This window comes from Rhinolophus sinicus, linkage group LG09 (genome assembly GCF_036562045.2).
Source record: "Rhinolophus sinicus isolate RSC01 linkage group LG09, ASM3656204v1, whole genome shotgun sequence".
In the NCBI taxonomy this organism is placed as follows: Eukaryota; Metazoa; Chordata; class Mammalia; order Chiroptera; family Rhinolophidae; genus Rhinolophus; species Rhinolophus sinicus.
This window is the reverse complement of record NC_133758.1, coordinates 61,243,810-61,259,595: the sequence shown is the minus strand read 5'-3', so window position 1 is coordinate 61,259,595 and position 15,786 is coordinate 61,243,810.

Here is a 15,786-nt window from a genome sequence, read left to right as displayed (position 1 = left end):
AGATACTACTTCCTACCCACCAGAATGGCTAAAATTAAAAAAGTCAGATAATAACAAGTGTGACAAGGATGGAGAAATTGAAACCCTCATACACTACCAATGGGAATGCAAATTGGTGCAGCTGTTGTAGAATAAAATTTGGCAGTTAAACAAATGGTTAAATATACTGTTATCATATAATACAGTAATTCCAATTCTAGATATCTATCCAAGTGAAATGAAAACCCATATCCATACATGCAAATGTTCATAGAAGCATTATACACAATAATAAAAAAGTGAAAACAACCAATATGCCCAATATTATTTTTAAATAACTCAAGAAAAATATTAAAATACTTGTTAGTAAGTATAACACAAAATACATTTGTTCTATGTGAAGAAAAGTGCTACAACTTTTGAAGATGGAGATAAAGATATGAAAAAAAGGGAGATATGTCTGTTTAAATAGAATTTTTTACTGTGTGGATGCATTATATTATGGAGTATTCGATATTATAAACAGATGAACTCTTCTCAAGTTATTTTAAAAATTTAAACTATTTAACTAATTTCAGTAAAAATCTCATCTCCTTTTCCATACTTATTAATAGGATTCTAAAATTGACCTGAAAATTTAAATTAATGAGAATTATCTTGAAATTAAAAAAAATACGAATATAAAAAGAGATTTACTCTACCATATATAAGGAATTATTAAGTTTCAGGACTTGTACAAATATGAAGAAGCAAATATTTTAATTGAACAGAATAACCCAGAAACATAATTTAATATATGATTAAATTTTTGTACAAAATAATTGGGAAGAGAAACAATTACTGAATAAATTATAACAAGACAACTAGTAAAAGATAAAATTCAATTTCTATCTTACATCTTATGTTGAAATAAGTCATAGATAAGTTAGAAAATTTAACTTATTTCCAATATGGTGGACTAGGTAAATGTTTGCTCACTTCCTCCCATGACCAAGTCAAAATTACAAGTAAACTACAGATCTACCATCATTGAGAATCGCCTGAAGTTTAGCTGAACAGAAGTCTTGTAACTGAGGATACACAGAAGTCATATGGAGACTGGTAGGAGGGGCAGAGACATGGAAGAGCCAGGACCCACACCCGTGATGAGGCGGTTAAGAAACTAGAGGGATATCTCAGCTGTGGAGGTCTCCCCTGAGGAGCAAGGGGTCCCTGCCCCACACCAGACTCCCTAGCCAAGAGTCCCAGTGCCGGGAAGACCCCACAACTTCTGGCTGTGAAAACCAGTGGGGATTGTGGCTGAGTGAAATGGAGAGCTGCTGGATTCCCAGGTACTCCTCTTAAAAGGCCCTGCACATGGATTTTCTCAAAGATGGACTCACTTATTCTGAGCTCCAGGGCTGGGGCAACTCCTTGAAAAATGACAGGGATATATGAGAAAGAACTGAATTGTCTGGCCTTAGGACAAGGACTGGATGGACAACTTTCTCACAGACAGAAGTCCTGAAAGACACCATTCTTCCTTTGTTGAGCTTCCCCCACCAGCCTGCAGACACAGGTGGGTGCCAAGTATGAGTCTCCATCAGACTATCCCATTTTGCTCTGCCCTGAGACCCTGTCCCACCCAATTTATGGGCCCAGTCAAGTTGCTTCCAGCAGCATTTCCATACAAATGACCTGTCTCTGATTGTGCTGTGGATATTCCTAAAATCTCTGAAAGGTTCACAAACCTCAAACAAGCAGTGTTTGGCCATGGTGTGCCCTGTGCCTCTTGCTAAATAGTCCCAAGTATGGCACTAGTGCAGCCAGCCTTACTCCACAGTTTAGCCTCTTCCAGGTACCTCCAAGTCCAGCACAAGTGGCAACCATCTGCAGGTCACTTTGTAGATTATACCAGGTGATTCGAGGCTAGGCATAGGCAACAGCTGACCTTAGCCTGCAACAGAGTCCCTCCCAAGAGGTCCCAGAACCAACACACCTGGTGGTCAAGCTCAACCACAACAGAGGACAACCTAACCCTCTCCAAAAATGACATACTGAAATGGTGGGCTTGGCAGGCACCAGAGCTCAGCTAAAGCAAAACCTGCTCTATTGGGTCAGCTCCTGCACAACAGCTCCTCTATTATAGTCAGGGCTATTCCTCATAACCAATCAGCCTAATGGTCGATCCCACCCACTAACATGCCAACAGGAATCAAGACTCAAATACAATAGAAAGACACACACAATTCACTCAAAACACACATCTAGCGCAGCCAGTTCAGGCGACCAGGGAGACTGTGCCACTGGGCCCCACATAACACCTACTACATAGGCCACTCTACTAAGACTAGGAAATGTAACCGATCTACCTAATATATAGAAACAAAAACAGGGTGTCAACCAAAATGAGGAGACCAAGAAATATGTCCCAAATGAAAGACTAGAACAAAACTCCATAAAATGAACTAAACAAAATAAAGGGAAGCAATCTACTAGATGTAGAACTCAAAACAGTGGTTATAAAAATGCTCAATGAATTTAGGTGAAGAGTAGATTAAAAAAGAGATAGAAAACATAAAAATGGAGATAGAAACCAAAGAAAGAACCAGTCAGAAATGAAGAATACAAAAACTGAAATGAATACATTAGAGGGAATCAACAGTGGATTAGATGAAGCAGAGGATAGAATCGGCAAACTGAAAGACAAGGTAGTGGAAAACACCCAATCAGAACAGTAAAAAAGGAAAAAAAATTTTTTTTTTTTTTTAAATAACCTGAAAATAGTTTATGGGACGTCTGAGACAAAATCAAGCATACCAACATTGGCCTCATAAGGGTACCAGAAAGTTAAGAGAGAAAGAAATTGAAAACCTATTTGAAGAAATAATGATGAAAAACTTCCCAAACCTGGAAAAGAAAATAGAGAACGTAATCCAAGATTCACAGAGAGTCCTAAATAAGATGAACCCAAAGAGGCCCACACCAGGACACATCATAATTAAAATGGCAAAGGTTGAAGAAGAAGAAAGAATCTAAAAGCACCAAGAGAGAAGCATTTAGTTACCTACAAGGTAACTCCCATAAGACTGCCAGCTGATTTCTCAACTGAAACTTTGCAAGCCAGAAGGGATTGTCAGGAAATATTCAAATTGATGAAAACTAAGGACCTATGACCAAGATTACTCTACCCAGAAAGGCTATCATTTAGAATTAAAGGACAGATAAAGAGCTTCCCAAATAAGAAAAAGCTGAAAGAATTCATCACCACCCAACCAGTATTACAAAAAAAGAAAAAGAAAAAAAAGTTAAAGGGACTTCTTTAGAAGAAAAAGAAAAAGATAAAAAATCTGAATAATGAAATGGTAATAACTACATATTTATTAATGATCCAATCAAAAGATATAGGGTGGTTGAATGAGTAAGAAAAAAGACCTGTATATATGCTATCCACAGAGACTCATTTCAGATCAAAAGACACATACAGATTGAAAGTAAAGAAAGCAAAAAGGTATTTCATGCAGATGAAAAAAAAAAGCTTAGGTAGTAGTAGTTATATTAGAAAAGGTAGACTTTAAAACAAAGTCTATAACAGGAGACAAAGGAGGACCCAACATTTACAGTTATGGTTATTTATTTGAAGGAACCCAAAACACTAATTAAATATATATATATATATATATATATATATATATATATATATATATATATATATATATATATACATGCACACATATATCCCTATATTCATTTCAGCATTATTTAGAATAGTCAAGATATGGAAGTAACCCAAGTGTCCACTGATAGACGGATAAAGAAGAGGTGGTACATATATACAATGGAATGTTACTCAGCCATAAAAAAAAAATGAAGTTTTGCTATTTGTGACAACATGGATGGGCATACAGGGTATTATACTAAGTGAAGCAAGTCAGATAAATACAAATACTATATGATTTAACTTATATGTGGAATTAAAAAATAAACAAATAAAACTAAAACAAACTTATATATACAGAGAACATTTTGATGGTTGCCATATGGTGTTGGGGTGATCGGTGAAACATGACAAGGGATTAAGACGTGCAAATTGTCAGTTATAAAAACAGTCCCTGGGATTAAAAGTACAGCATAGTGAATATAGTCAATAATATTGTAATAACTGTATGGTGTCAGATGGGTACTAGACTTATCAAAGTGATCACTTCATAAATTACATGTGTGTAATCACTATGTTATACACCTGAAATTAATATAATATTGTATGTCAACTCTAACCGAAAAATAAAAATATATTTAAAAAATTGTTTCTGAAAAATTAAAAAAAAAAATTAACTTTCCTAAAACACAAAAGCCATAAAATAACTAAGGTGATGTCAACTGAGAAAGAGTATCATAGGAATAAAAACCATAAAAGAAACCAAAATTGTGTTGGTATATGCAAAAATGTAAACTTTCTGTATATCAAGAAGCATTATAAATTTAAGCTGAAATGGTAAAGAGTGAAAAATTTGTGCAACAGATAAGTGCTTCCTATCTGTAATATATAAAATGCTTTTATAAGTCACTTAAAAAAAGACAACCAAAAACACATAAAGAACATGTATAATTAATTTATTTAATAAAAAATCTGCTTATGAAAACATGTTGCCACACACAAATAATAAATTAAGTTCAAATTAATAGATAATGAAATATTTTTCACATAGTTTGAAAAAAAAGAGTGATAATCACTGTTATTAAGTGGAGTGAAAAATATTCTTGAAGATTTTTAGTTTGATTTTAAACTTCTATAACCGTATTATTATCCCAATGGAATATTAGTGATGTTAAAAGACTAACATACAAGCGTATTCACGAAGGTATTATTTGTTCTTACCCAAAATAACTAAATAAAGCAAACTTTATGGCCCTAAATAAGATACATGCCTAATGAGTTATGGTAAATCCACATGTTTGAAAAGTATGTAACCACTAACAATCATGGTTTCAAAGAAGTAAGTCATGTGAGAAAAAGATCATGGTATGTCAAGTCAAAAATTTTATGCACATGATTTCAGTTTTCTATTTATACACATACACATGCACATTCACATACACAAGCATCAAATTATATTTTCAAAAACACTCATACATGAACTGGAAAAAATACACAAAATTGTTGATAATTATCTTAGTCAATAGTATCACCAATAATTTTATTTTCTCCTGTAAGTTTTAAATTTTTTCCAAATTTTCTGTAATGAAACTATTTATTTTATAAGTGGGAACAATGAAACAGTTTTAAATCAAAGGCATTGCACATAAGTTTACAATTAAATAATGAATATTCAATCAATAAATATTTATTAGCATTTTCTATTGCACTCTTCTAGGTGCTGGAGGTACAATGGTGCACAATTTGTCTAGTCTCTGGAAACTTACATGCTACTAACAGATCACACCAAAACATTTCCCTCAGATTCTACTGCCAAAAACTATGTTTTAGGGTTCAAAGTAACTGGCACTGAGTGGGGAATCTTATGCTAACTCAGCTAACTCAGGAGGAGTTCTCTACCTGTGTGAGTATGAATTAACTGTGGACCACTCACAGGTAAACCACACATTTATGGCTGAGTGCTTAGGTACCTAACAGCATAACAGAAAATACGGGTAGTTTAAGTCCATATCCATTCTCTTTCCTAAAACTAAGAGATTATGGTTCTGTTTTTACAAGGTTCAGTATTTGAAGCATTTGTATCTTTGTAGAAGATTCACAGCAGGTCTGCTGCACGGTTTGTGTAAGTCATTAGTAGTCTGAGATCCAAAAGTCATGCTTATTTACTGCCAGTGGAGAGAGGAGTGAAACTTCTATCAACTCTTTTTCATTTAAATAGGTTCAGCTACATCGACATTCTTTCATCCACATTAAATTCTAAGTTTCTGGAAGACTGGAACCTTAGAGGCAACTCTGAATTTGTACATACACTAACTTAAACACTTTAATTCTTAATAAAGACTCTAATGCTTCAGGATGATTAACACTGGGTTACTTCATACTTAGTACAGAACTGTGCACATTATTTGATTAATGACTTACCTGGGGAGGTGTGTAAGTGTACATATGCTTTTATAAACTTGTCCATACATGTTCTACTAGCCGTGCTGAAAATCATGTTTTTAGACTATTTACACAAAATAATGTCAATGCTGCCAACAATTTTTTAAAAAGTGTTTTATTCTTCTTAGTATATTATTATATAGGAACCTATGTTGCTGGAGGAACACAACATAATTATAATGTTTCTGTCTATTTGGTGTAGCCACATTCTCCATAGAAGGAGAACAGTATCAGGGCTAGATTGTTTTCACATCAACACATATATTGAATCTATGAAGAAATGGTATATAGTAGATAAATATATATATATATATATACACATATATATATATGTATATATATATGTGTGTGTGTGTATATACACACACACACACACACATATATATTTGCTTCCTGGGAAAATAGATTATGGCTATTCTAACACATTCACCATTTTGGCTAAATAAGACACATGTCTAGTTATTAAGAGATCTCAGAAAGCTGCCCAACTTTACATAGAGCTCAGGAGAACATCATTATTTGACTTCCTAAAACCAGTATTTTAACTTGTTGCAACAATGTTTCTAACTTTTTTGATATCAGAGGGATTATTCATTATGAATTTATACCAACTGGACAACAAGTTAACCAAGTTTACTATTTGGAAGTGCTGAAAAGACTCTGTGAAAAATTTAGATGACCTGAACTTTTCGTCAACAATTCATGGCTCTTGCATCACAACAATGCACCAGCTCTCATGGCACTGTCTGTAAGAGAGTTTTTAGCCAGTAAACAAATAACTGTATCGAAACACCCTCCCTACTCATCTGACCTGGCCCCCTATGACTTCTTTCTTTACCCAAAGATAAAGGAAATATTGAAAGAAAGACATTTGGATGACATTCAGGACATCAAGCATAATATGACGACAAGTCTGATGGCCATTCCAGAAAAAAAATTCCAAAATTGTTTTGAAGAGTGGACTAAGCTCTGGCATTGGTGAATAGCTTCCCAGGGTGAGTATTTAAAATGTGACCCTAGTGATATTCAGCAATGAGGTATGTAGCACTTTTTCTAGGATGAGTTTGCAAACTTAATTGTCAGAGCACTGTGTGTGTGTGTGTGTGTGTGTGTGTGTGTGTCTGTGTGTGTGTGTATCCCTTCCCCTTTTTTCACCCACACCCCCAACCCCCCTCCCATCTGGCAACCATCAAAATGCTCTCTATATGAGTTTGTTTCTGTTTTGTTTGTTAATTTTGCACTTAGATTCCACATATAAGTGAAATCACATTGCATCTGTCTTTATCTGACTGACACACTCCACTCAGCACAGTACCCTCCAGGTCCATCCATGCCATCACAGATGGCAAGAACCCATTCCCTTCCAAGGCCAAGCAATATTCCATTGTATATATGTACCACTTCCTGTTTATCCATTCATCCATCGGTGGACACCCAGGCTGCCTCCACATCTTGGCCATTGTAAACAATGCTGCAATGAACATATGGTTGCACACATCCCGTCAAAGTAGCATTTTGGGTTTCTTCAGCTAAATACTCTGAAGTGGGATGACTGCGTCTTTCTTTGTCTCTTGTTATAGCCTTTGTTTTAAAGTCTAATTTGTCTGGTATAAGTATTGTTACCCCAGCTTTTTTTGTTGTTGTTTTCACTTTCATTAAATATCTTTTCCATCCCTTTACTTTCTGTTTGTATGTATCTTTCAAGTGACATGGGTCTCTTGTAGGCAGCATATGTAAGGGTTTTGTTTTTTTGTTAATCTATTATTCAGCCACCCTATGTCTTTTGATTAGAGCATTTAATCCATTTACATTGAAAGTAATTTTGATAGATATGTAGCTATTGCCATTTTAGTATTCATAATTTTAATTTTATTTTCCATCTTGAAGAAGTCCCTCTAAGATTCCTTGTGGAGGAATCTTGGTGGTGATGAACTCCTTTAGCTTTTTCTTGTCTGGGAAGCTCTTTATCTGTCCTTTGACTTTAAATGACAACCTTGTTGGATAGAATTGTCTTGGTTGTAGGTCCTTACTTTACATGACATTGAATATTTTATGCCAATCCTTCTGCTCTACAAAGTTTCTGTTGAGAAATCAGCTGATGGTCTTATGCAAGGTCTGTTATAAGTTACTAGTTGCCTTTCTCTTCCTGCTTTTAGTATTCTTTCTGTCTTTAATCTTTGCCATTTTGCTTATGTGTTTTGGTGTGGGCCTGTTTGGGACTTCATGTTTCCTGGGCTTGTATGTCTATTTCCTTCACCAGATTAGGGAAGTTTTAAGTCATTATTTCTTCAAATAAATTCTCAATCCCTTGCTGTCTCACTTCTCCTTCTGGTACCCCTATGATGTGAATGTTGTTATGCTTGATATTGTCCCACAGGTCTCTTAAACTCTCCTCACTTTTTTGGATTCTTTCTTCTTTTTGCTGTTCCAATTGGGTATTTTCTACGTTGTCTTCCAAATCTCTGATTCAATCATCTGCTTTGTCTACTCTGCTGGTGATTCCTAGTGCAGTCTTCATTTCAGTCATTGTAGTCTTCACTTCTGACTAATTCTTTTTAACAGTTTCTATGTCCTTTTTCATGTTTACTATCTCTTTGTTGAAGTTCTCACTAAGTTCCTTGAACATGCTTATAACCATTATTTTGAACTCTGTATCTGGTAGGTTGCTTGCCTCCATTTCATTTAGTTCTTTTTCTGGATTTTTTCTTCTAGTCTTTCATTTGGGACACATTTCTTTGTTTCCTCATTTTGGTTGCCTCTCTGTGTTTGTTTCTATGTATTAAGTTGCCTCTCTGTGTTTGTTTCTATGTATTATGTCTCCCAGTCTTGCTGGGTGGCCTTATGTACTATGTGCCCTGTGGGGTCTAGTGGTACAGTCTTCCTGTTCACCTGAGTTGGGTGCTCCAGGAATGTCATTTGTGTGGGCTGTGTGTGCGCTCCTGTCATGACTGAGCCTCAATTGCTATTGACATTTCAATGGATGGGGTTGATCCTCAGCCTCACTGGCTGTGGGGGTTTGGCCACATCTACAGCTTATAGGCTGCTGTGCAAGGGGCTTACCCCACTGAGTGGGATTCACTTCAGTGGTCTCTTGCCTGTTGAGACTGCCCTTTGTGTGTGCCACTTGTGGGGCTAATTGGGCAGTGTTCTGTTGTGGTATGAAGTCAATCTCCAAGCATGTTGGTTATTTTGGGAGGGAGTCCAGTGCAGGCCTAGGTCAACCACTGCCTGTGACTATACAGGAACTACCTGGTAGGAGCTACAAAGCCATCTGCAGTTGTTCCCTGTCTGTGCTAAACCTGCAGGCATGTGGGAGATGCCATGCTGTGAACCAAGGATTGTTGCCACTAGTACTGTGTCTGGGGTAGCTCCACAAAAAGCCAGGACACCCCAAGGCCTGCTGCTACCTGCTTGCTCCCTTAAGGATTTGGGTGGGTGGGGTCCCAGTGAGTCAGCAGAGTGGAGCAGCAGAGTTCACCAGGCCTATCAGACTCAGATTTGGCCTGCGGTGGGGGCAGGCTCAACACAGGAAAGATGGCACCCACCTGCCAATTGCACGGGGAGGTGACCTCACACAGGGAAAATGCTGACTGTCCTCCAATCCTCCCCCAATGCCACACACCTCAATCTGCCCTCCCCCCATATGTCTCAGAGGCTTTCTGAGTCACCGTTCCTCCACTGTAGCCCAAAGTTAGTGCCTGTAAGTGAATGAGTCTGTGCACAAGCCATTTAAGAAGATGGATGGGTTTCCTGCAGCCTCTGTCTCACCTATATGGTCAGAATCCCCACTGTTTTTCACAGCCAGATGTTGTGGGGCTTCTCTTCCCAGCACCAGTACTCCAGGCTGGGGAACCTGGTGGGGGGTCTGGGGTCCCTCACTTCTTCAGGGCAACCTCTGTGGCTGAGATAACCCTCCTGATTCTCAACCACCACATGAAGGTTTGGGGCCCGTTCCATGTCTTGGCTCTTCCTACCTTTCTCGATGTGGCTTTTTCTTTATTTTTTAGTCATTGGACTTCTTTTTGGCTAGAATTCTGAAGATGGTTCTCCAGATTTATTGTTCTGTAGTTTAGTTGTAATTTTAATGTGTTCATGGAAGGACACACTCACAGTGTTTATCTATTTAACCATGTGGGTATTTTAAACAGGAAAGAAAACAAAAACTTATGCAGGTAATTCTGATATGTCCTAAAGGTAGAAAACTACTGTCTTGAGATATATTAATAACTCCTCGAGGATTTTAAAAATTATGTCAGAACATTAATTGTTCACATAATAGAGTTTTCCATTTAATTTACATATATCAACTCAACTTATGTTTATCAAGTATCTATTATGTACAAGTCACCTTCCTCATAGTGGGGAATTCAAAGATATGCTAAAAACAAAATGAAACAAAAACCTATTGCAAAGTTACCTTAGTAATTATACTCCAAGCTAAATCTAGTAGGATCTATAAGAGATAGAAAAAAGTATTGAGGGTTTGAAGGAAGGAAAGGTATTATCACTCACATCAAATTATGAAAATCTTTCTTAAAGATGCATTTGAGATACACATTGAGGGATGGATGGAAATTTGACAAGCTGGAGTCACGGGTCAGGTCAGGGACAGACACTGCAGGAGGAGGGAATAGATAACTATGCAGCAAATTGGCTGGAGCTTAAGTAGAAAAAATGAAGTGGGAAAGTTCTTTTGGGAAATTAATTCCATAGACAGGAATTCAGTCCAAGGAAATGAAAGTAATTCCTTTACCACCACAGAACTTAATAAAAAATTATTTTCAAAGAAAGAGTTCACAAAAAGAATATTATAAGTCTAGGGGTCCAGAAAAATGGCGGCGTGAGGTGAGCCTCTGTAAAGCTCCCCTGGAATTTACAAAGAATTGAACAACAAAAACTCCACAAAGGACTCCCTGCACAGCAGACAGGCAAGACGAAGAGGCTCACTACCGACTGAAATCACCTACAGGTGGGAGATTCGCACGAGTTGGGGGAGGAGGAAAGGTAGAAGTGCGCGGAACCGAGCCACGCGGCACAGGACGCAGACATAGCTCAGTGCTCCGAGCTCGCTGCTTCCCAGAACTACCGCAGCTGCAGGAGAGGGAAGAACTCGGACTGCTAGGGCTCCGCCACGGCTCCACAGGGCTGAGGCGGCAGCATAAAACACGGCTGAACCCAACGCTCACGGCAGAGACCTCGGAGAAAAGACTGAGGGAAAGAGGCTGAAAACAGTGGTTTAACCCTCACTGCCGAGCAGAGAACGGAGCCTTAGGCACTGAGACTAGAAACCCCCGCCCTCCCCTCCCAGAGCTCGCCCCGCGCCCACCTGCCCGGTGCGAGAAGCGAAACAGTAGCACTGTCAGATCAAAACAACAGAAAATTAGCTGTTTTGAGAACTGTGGGCCGCAGACACAAATTCACAGCCCAACTAGTTCCATCAAAGGGGAGAGAGCTGTGGAAGCAGAACCAGCTGTGGTGGTGGTTGCCGCCATTGCTCTGGGCCACCTCTCACAACTCACTCCGGCCCTGACCCCACCTATCTGGGCGGATCCCTGCAGGAGTAAACAGAACTGCTGAAACATACGGGCTCTAAATCAGGAGCTGGAAGAGCTTTGGAACATCAAAAGCTCTCCGCATACCCACCGGGACACTGTGCCCTGTGACCTAGACGAACTATTAACAGAGGAGAAGCCTGTCTCCCAGGGAATTCCCCCTTGTGTGACAAGCAGGAATAGTGCAGAGAAAACATAGCACTACCGTGTGGGAGAAGAAAAATAAGTTGCAGTTGGAGAAATAATAAAATATTCTACCAACAAGTACTGGAAAACAAAAGAAAGACCACTTCCTATCAACCTGTTGCAGAAGTCACTACTGTAGATGTCTAGGAAGAGAAATAGTAAACCAGTAATCGCCATGAACAACCAAGGCAACAAGATAGTTCAGAAAGAAGGTGAAAAATCTCCAGAGAAGGCACATAAAGATACATAAATATGTGACTTAAATGAAAGAGAATTCAAGATTGCAGTACTGAAAAAACTCAATGATATACAAGAAAACACAGACAGGCAGTTAAATGAACTCAGAAACTCAATCAAAGAACAGCATGAGCATTTTACGAAAGAGATTGAAATTCTAAAAAAGAACCAAATAGAATTTCTGGAGATTAAGAACTCAATAGAAGAAATTAAGAATGAAATAACCAGCTTAGGTAGTAGAGTTGACCAGATGGAGGAAAGAATCAGTGACATCGAAGATAGAAACCTGGAAATGACACAGATAGAAGAAGAAAGAGACTTGAGACTTAAAAGAAATGAAAGAACTCTACAAGAACTTTCTGACTCCATCAGAAAGAGCAATATAAGAATAATGGGCATACCAGAAGGAGAAGAAAGAGAAGGGAACAGAGAATATATTCAAACAAATTGTCGATGAGAACTTCCCAAACTTGTGGACAGAACTGGACCCTCGAATCCAAGAAGCAAATAGAACACCTAGTTACCTCAATCCCAACAGGCCTTCTCCAAGGCACATTGTATTGAAGCTGTCTAAAATCAACGACAAAGAAAGAATCCTCAAGGCAGCCAGGGAAAAGAAGACGGTAACTTACAAAGGAAAGCCCATTAGGATATCATCAGATTTTTCAGCAGAAACTCTACAAGCCAGGAGAAAGTGGAACCAAACATTCAAACTATTGAAAGAGAGAAATCATGAGCCAAGAATAATATACCCAGCAAAGATATCCTTTAGATATGAAGGAGGAATAAAGACCTTTCCAGACATACAGAAGCTGAGGGAATTTTCTAATACACGACCTGCACTACAAGAAACACTAAAGGATGCTATTCGACCACCATCAACAGGGACAATTTGTGGCAACCAAAACTCAAAAAGGGGGAGAGTAAAGGCCTGAACCGGAATATGGGAATGGAGAAAGTAAGCGTGCTGAAGAAAATGGAATACTCTAAATATCAAACTTTCTTTTACATAAACTTAAGGGTAACCACTCAAAAAAAAAATCCAGAACTGAAATATATACTGAAATAAAAGAAGAAACAGAGGGAAACATCATAGAATACCACCACACAGAAATAATAGACAACAACAAAAGGCAAAGAAACAATGGAGACACAGCCTTACCAGAAAACTAAAGATAGAATGACAGGAAATCCTCACATATCAATAATCACCCTAAATGTAAATGGACTGAACTCACCAATAAAAAGGCACAGAGTAGCAGATTGGATCAAAACACTAAACCCAACCATATGCTGTCTCCAAGAGACACATCTCAGCTACAAGGACAAGCATAGACTCAAAGTGAAAGGGTGGAAATTGACACTCCAAGCAAATGGTACCCAGAGAAAATCAGGTGTAGCCATAATGATATCAGATGAAACAGACTTCAAGGTGAAAAAGATAACAAGAGACAAAGATGGATATTTCATAATGGTGAAGGGGACTGTACAACAAGAAGACATAACAGTCATCAAAATTTATGCCCCCAATCAGGGAGCGCCGAAATACACCAAGCAACTACTAACAGAACTAAAGGGAGAAATTGACCAAAACACAATTATACTAGGGGACCTAAATACATCATTGACAGCTATGGAGAGATCATTCAAACAGAAATAAATAACGAAATAGTAGCCCTAAATGACACATTAGATGAAATGGACATAATTGACATTTATAGAGCACTTCATCCTAAAATATCAGACTATACGTTCTTTTCTAGTGTACACGGAACATTCTCAAGGATAGACCATATATTGGGACATAAAATCAGTCTCAACAAATTCAAGAAGATTGAAATCATACCATGCATATTCTCTGATCACAAGGCTTTGAAATTGGATATCAACTGTAAAAAGAAAGTGGGAAAAAGGACAAATACATGGAGATTAAACAACATACTTTTAAAGAAGGACTGGGTCAAAGAAGAAGTTAGAGGAGAGATCAAAAGATACATAGAAACAAATGACAATGAAAATACATCCTACCAAAATTTTTGAGATGCAGCAAAAGCAGTTTTAAGGGGGAAATTCATATAATTACAGGCCTAACTCAAGAAACAAGAAAAATCCCAAATAAATAACCTCATGTTACACCTTAAAGAACTAGGAAAAGAAGAACAAGTAAAACCCAAGGTCAGCAGAAGAAAGGAAATAACAAAAATTAGAGCAGAACTAAATGAAATAGAAAACAAAAAGACAATAGAAAAAATTAATGTGACAAAGAGTTGGTTCTTTGAAAAGATTAACAAAATTGACAAACCCTTGGCTAGACTCACTAAGATAAAAAGAGAGAAGACACTGATTAACAAAATCAGAAGCATAAAAGGGGAAGTTATCACGGACACCACAGAAATACAAAGGATCATCCAAGAATACTATGAAGGACTATATGCCACCAAATTCAACAACCTAGAAGAAATGGACAAGTTCTTAGAAACATATAGCCTTCCAAGGCTGAACCATGAAGAACTGGAAAATCTAAACAGACCGATCACCAGTGTAAATTGAATCAGTCATCCAAAACCTTCCCAAAAGCAAAAGTCCGGGACCAGATGGCTTCACTAGTGAATTCTACCAAACCTTCAAAGAGGATCTAATACCAATTCTGCACAAACTCTTCCAAAAAATTGAAGAAGAGACAGCACTCCCTAACTCATTTTATGAGGCCAACATCACCCTGATACCAAAACCTGGTAAGGACAGCACACATAAAGAAACTACAGACCAATATCTCTGATGAATACCGATGCAAAAATCCTATATAAAGTTCTAGCAAATCGAATACAACAATGCGTTAAAAAGATTATTCATCACGACCAAGTGGGGTTCATCCCTGAGGCACAAGGACGGTTCAACATACGCAAATCCATCAATGTGATACATCACATAAACAAAATAAAGGACAAAAATTATATGATTATATCAATTGATGCAGAAAAAGCATTTGACAAGATACAACATCCATTTCTTATTAAAACATTTAATAAAATGGATATAGAAGGAAAATACCTTAACATAATAAAGGCCATATATGACAAGTCCTCTGCTAATCTCATAATTAATGGTGAAAAACTGAAGCCCTATGCTCTACGTTCAGGAACACGACAGGGATGTCCCCTATCACCCCTGCTTTTCAACATAGTGTTGGAAGTCCTTGCCAGAGCAATCAGGCAAGAGAAAGAAATAAAAGGCATCCAAATTGGGAATGAAGAAGTTAAATTATCACTTTTTGCAGATGACATGATGCTATATATAGAAAACCCTAAAGACTCCACCAAAAAGCTATTAGAAACAATCAACGAATACAGTAAAGTTGCTGGTTACAAAATTAACGCACAAAAGTCCATTGCCTTCCTATATACTAACAATGAAATCTCAGAAAAAGAAATACAAAAAATAATTCCTTTTGCAATTGCAGCAAAAAGAATAAAATACCTAGGAATAAACTTAACCAAGGATGTGAAAGACCTATATGCTGAAAACTATAAGACATTTTTGAAAGAAATTGAAGAAGACACAAAGAAATGGAAAGACATTCCGTGCTCATGGATTGGAAGAATCAACATAGTTAAAATGGCCATATTACCCAAAGCAATATACAGATTCAATGCAATCCCCATCAAAATCCCAATGGCATATTTTAAAGAAATAGAACAAAAAATCATCAGATTTGTTTGGAACCACAAAAGACCCCGAATAGCCAAAGCAATC